At 38.2% G+C, this 4,922-nt stretch overlaps 1 long non-coding RNA gene across 1 annotated transcript in view; it reads right to left on the reverse strand.

Moving 5' to 3' along the window:
- LOC107660785 (uncharacterized) overlaps positions 1-788 on the reverse strand; it is a 3,863-nt gene extending 3,075 nt beyond the window's left edge. The window contains exon 1 of the long non-coding RNA XR_001631043.1: positions 557-788. This is a non-coding gene — a long non-coding RNA (uncharacterized LOC107660785). The remainder of the gene's footprint in view (positions 1-556) is intronic.
- Positions 789-4,922: the final 4,134 nt, after the last annotated feature.

The following is a 4,922-nucleotide window of genomic DNA, read 5'->3' on the forward strand; positions in this document are numbered from 1 at the left end:
ATTAAGGAAATTATTGATGTGTAATGATAATATTTCTACGAATAGGATGTTTTCTTGCTGAATTACTCCAAGATCTGATCTCCTGTGCTCCTTTAAGTCCTTTTCACATGGTTTGCATCATTGAACATGTACAATTGTTGTTCTATGATGCTTAAAATTTAAACTATTTCAACTTAAACTCCATTTGTCATTGAGTTTTCATAATATAGACAAGGATTACCAGACAATACCCCATTGTGACACCTCTCTGTCTAGAGCATTATGAGAAAATTTTCATAAACTCTTGTTCAAGAGTTTTCCTTTACAAGTGATTTCCTTTCTGTTTTAAGCTCACAAACATGTTAGCACTTTCATTTTCATTGTGAACGGTTCTCTGGTTTCTTTCTGCCCAGCAACCATGTAAACTTACCCTTCTGTAAGCTATCCGTAACGCGTTGCACATGAGCGTCAAAGCGCATGATGCTTTTGTTGAGACACGCATTGGTGCTATTCATGTGAAAGGGGCTTAAGGGCATCTACCTAACATGGAACATGGACACGAAGATGAATAAGTTACTTTTTTTGTAGCTGTAATTGTCGTTTTGGTGTTTTTTCCCTTCTTCTTCATGCTTGAATCCTACTGAACAGGTTCGCCCCAATACTGATCTAGATTGAGTGAAATGCAATTTCAAGTCAAATTCCAACAGCACGCCGTTCCCGTGCCATATGGGGCCAAAATTATCGGTCTGCGTAAATGAATGCATGTATTTGTGTCCAAAGCCAACCATTCTGAGGTCTTGGCAGTCCTCAATTTAATAAACCGAGGTGCAAATCAAACATTTCTATAGTCGTTGTCGAAATATGTCAATTCTATAGCATGTTTGCATGGTGATGACCACTTTAAATGAACGATTATTACTTGTCTTGAGCTTCAGTAATGATGCTCTTTGAAATATGCTTATTTTATATTTTGGTTTCATTTTGGGTTTGCGTTCACAAAGAAAGTCACGGATGGAGGAAGTCATGTGAGGTGAAATCAATGAGCATTCATAATTTTCCTCTGACTGAACCGTGCGCGAGTGTGAGAGTGAGTGAGTGTGTGCTTGTGTTGTGTGTGGGTTAAACCAGTGAACTAAGCGTGATATTTTTGTCAGTGGTGTAGGAGTGAATGAGAGTGTGAAAGCTTTTTTTTCCTCCTCTGCAGGCCACGTCTGTCTGTCTCACTCCTCGTGGCCATCAATCCGATGAGAGCGAGCGAGCCAGTGGGCCGCATGGGGAGAGCAAACGCAGTGTGTGGGGGTTGCGTAGAGAAGGGGCCGAGCGTGTTTTGTTCTCCTCCAGGTGCACGGCCATCAGAAACGATTTGAACACCGCCCTGCCCCACATGCGACGTCGAATCTTTATATCCGAGCAAATCAGATTCGTTAGCATGCAATTTAGGGTGCGTGTGCACGTATGAAATGATGGCCCACGATCACAGAGTGGCTGAGGGACGCTGCAAAGGCTCCTTCAGTCTTATCAACATAACCCAGACCCTTTTGTGCTCACGTCTGCAGCGCTGTCCAAAACACACACACATTTGCAGCTAGGGCGCTTGCTCTGGCCTCTCACTCAAGCGACAGGGCGCGTGTAGAGAGAGCGCAGTAACCAGGGCGATGGTTGATAAGCTATTCGCTCCCCCACGGTTCATTCGTTCCAGGGGAACAGGAGCACGGCGCTACTATGGGAACGGCAGAGCGAGATGTTGCGCTATAATTGGTGCAGTGCTGCGAGCAGCATAGCGGCACTTCCAGGTGCGCGTGTCAGCGCGCAGGAGCCACGATATTCCACTCCGCTGGGAGACGGCGGAAAAGCTCAACGTGTCCGGTTCTCATCTCCTCTATACTCCTCCTACTCCCCTATATTGCTCTGTCCTCTTTATTTTAGTCACAAAGTAATCGCAGCGGGCTTGTGATTGATTAAATTGTATCCAAAAGTTGACCTCCTAACCGTGGTAAAGTTAACGTGGACGGTCTTTAAAACACAGTGGGAGCGGGCAATTTTTTTTTATCTTTTTTTTTTTTTTTTTAATTTTGATGAGTAAAATTGTATTTTTCTTTGAAATGTTCATTCAATTTGAAACTTTTAATTTACTTAAATAGTTTAAGACTATTTACACCAAGCCTCTATTTTTGGGTGGGGGGGACTCTAATTAGTGTATTTAAAGAATTCTTCAATTTCAGATTATTTTTTCTAAATTGTTATACATCTGGACATTAATGGAATTAAATTCGAAAGAAAAAAATAACATATTTGGACATTTAGAACGTTTACCATGTGCTCTTTTTCTCCACATATGAATGAACCATAGCAGTTGAACATTTACTTTGGTTATGGTTGCCTACAAACAAGGGGTAGCTCATTTTACCCGTATTCTTTACGATAAAAATACCGATGTTCAAGTAATGCTAATACAATACGTACGTTGTAAAGTCTAATTAGTTAACCTTACTAAAAAGCATGCAAACCGATTGCCTTAAAAACTTATTAAAAAACATTTTTTACTTTCAACAACTAATTCATTTTAAGTTAAATATAATAGGTGTGTATTCCAAATAACTCATTTATTTAAGTTGAGCTATAACTAATGTAACATTTAGGCCTACTGCAACTTGCCTTAAAAAGACCAAATAAGTGTTACTCCAGTAAATTAAGTGCTTCAATGGTCCAGTTAACAATAACACACATGCATGTGCTTAGGCTAACACAAAAACTATCACAGCATCAACAGTATGTAGTCTTACCGTTTACAGACCCATCCTTGACCTAATCAGAAGCTCTACTTCTTAGCACAATTGTAAACTCCCAAAAAATGCAGACATACACTGTAAAAAAAAACTCGTAAAAAAAATGGTAAATGACTGGCAGCTACGGCTGCCAAACAAAACCCGTAAAATGAAAGTAAAATATCTTAATTTAAATAAAGTACAAAACAATAATTTTACAGAAATGTTCATTAAAGGTTTTACAGAAAAAAAATGTTATTTTACAGATTTCTCCTTGTTTCAATTATGATATTTTACTTTCATTTTACGGTTTTTGTTTGGCAGCCGTAGCTGCCAGTCATTTACCATTTTTTACGGGATTTTTTTAGTGTAAAACCCTTATTTTACAGAATTTTTCTTGTTTCAATTAGGATAATTTACTTTAATTTTACGGTTTTTGTTTGGCAGCCGTAGCTGCCAGTCATTTACCATTTTTTTACAGGACTTTTTTTTACAGTGTAACAGAAACCCTTTTAAAACAAAACTTAATAGAACATTACACACTAACAGATCTCCCCCTATATTAATCTTGTGCAAAAATACATGAAATAACACTTAATTTCAACATTTACTCCTGGAGTCTGAAGCAAAGCATACTGGGAACTAGCTTGACATATTGGTACTCATAACAATCAATTTAGCTTAACTGGGGTTTTCTAGTCAACCAATTGTTGTACATTAAGTCAACTAAAAAGTGTTAGTTAGGACATTTGTTAGGTCTTACAGTGTACAATAAACAATTATTCTACAAAGTAATATAGTTTTAGAGAACAAGAGAAATTGTTATACTGATTTTTTTTTTTACTGATCTTACTGTGAACAATTACGTTTCAATAACTATGTGAGTATATGGTTTTTGACCAATAATCAAACAGCTATTTCTTTTTAGTAAACATGCATTTGGTCTGGCTCTGTTCTTTCTTGTCAAATATCATGTTTCATTTAAAAATAAATCACATTTCAGAAGAACTAGTTGCACCAACCTTGGAAAAATGATAACTGTTTCCTAACAGGTTTCCCTAAAAGAAGCTATGTTAGCATTATCATCTCAATGGTACAGGCGGTGCATCTTCTTTATCAAAGACCTAAAAGATCCATTGTGACATCATGGTAAAACAACAAAAATGGCAGCAACCTCAAAAGGTTAAAGGTAATTAGGTACACTTATCTATTTGATATGCTATTGTATTCTGCATTTCTTAGGCATTGTTAAATGCAACAGCTTAAAGGTCAATTGAGTGATTACTTATTTTGCTGTAAACAACACCAACAAAGTTGCACATGGATCCATGTTGGTGTTAGTTGCCATGGTAACAAATAATTTAGAGTCTAAGGACATAAACAGCCCTCAGCATAATCTCTAAGTTCTCATTTTCCCGTAATTACGGTAATTCCAACAATGACGTGCACGCAACATAATTTTGGCTATTTACAGTGTCTCGTCCAATCAGAATATAGAGCCATTTTATGAATTTGAAGAATCAACCACTAATTCAGAGAAATAGAAACACACTGACGCTGTCATTTGAGTTTATTTTAAGCACACACTGGAAAAACTGTGCCTTTTCAAACGGACGTGTAATATTATCTCTATCTGCAAAAATACAGATCTTTTTGAAGTGAAACCTCACATGGTGACAGTGCTTTCACAGGCCAGTCTACCAGAATGGAGGTTCGGGAGAGGACTATCAGCACAGACGGAAAGAAAGATTTCTTTTTCCTCTCCTCGAGATTGCTGGTCCCCCTCAACCCCCCTTTGTCCAGGCAGTGTCTGGCTTTAATTGCGTACGGTGGCAGGGAAACGCTGCTGGCCACACTCAAGTCTCTTTTGGAGAGGAAGCCATCTAATTCACCCCCCCCTCCACACCGCAAACTTGCAAGCCGCACAGCTGACGCCGAGCTGAATCTCCTGCGACCTTTTCTCTATATTTTCACTCCTTTATTAAATGTGCAATACACAAGACAACATCTTCCATGTTTGCACAAACAAAATATTAAATCACACACAAAATGTCAGCATAGTAGGCTATTCTATTATATTCCTATCTGGCCTAGTGGGCATTTGTCCAGAGATTTTTTTTTTTTGGTCTATCGACTGTTTACACTGCAAATTACCTTTTTAACACATACTGTGAGTGT

The sequence above is a fragment of the Sinocyclocheilus anshuiensis genome, unplaced genomic scaffold (genome assembly GCF_001515605.1).
Source record: "Sinocyclocheilus anshuiensis isolate Anshui unplaced genomic scaffold, SAMN03320099.WGS_v1.1 scaffold1289, whole genome shotgun sequence".
NCBI classification, from domain to species: Eukaryota; Metazoa; Chordata; class Actinopteri; order Cypriniformes; family Cyprinidae; genus Sinocyclocheilus; species Sinocyclocheilus anshuiensis.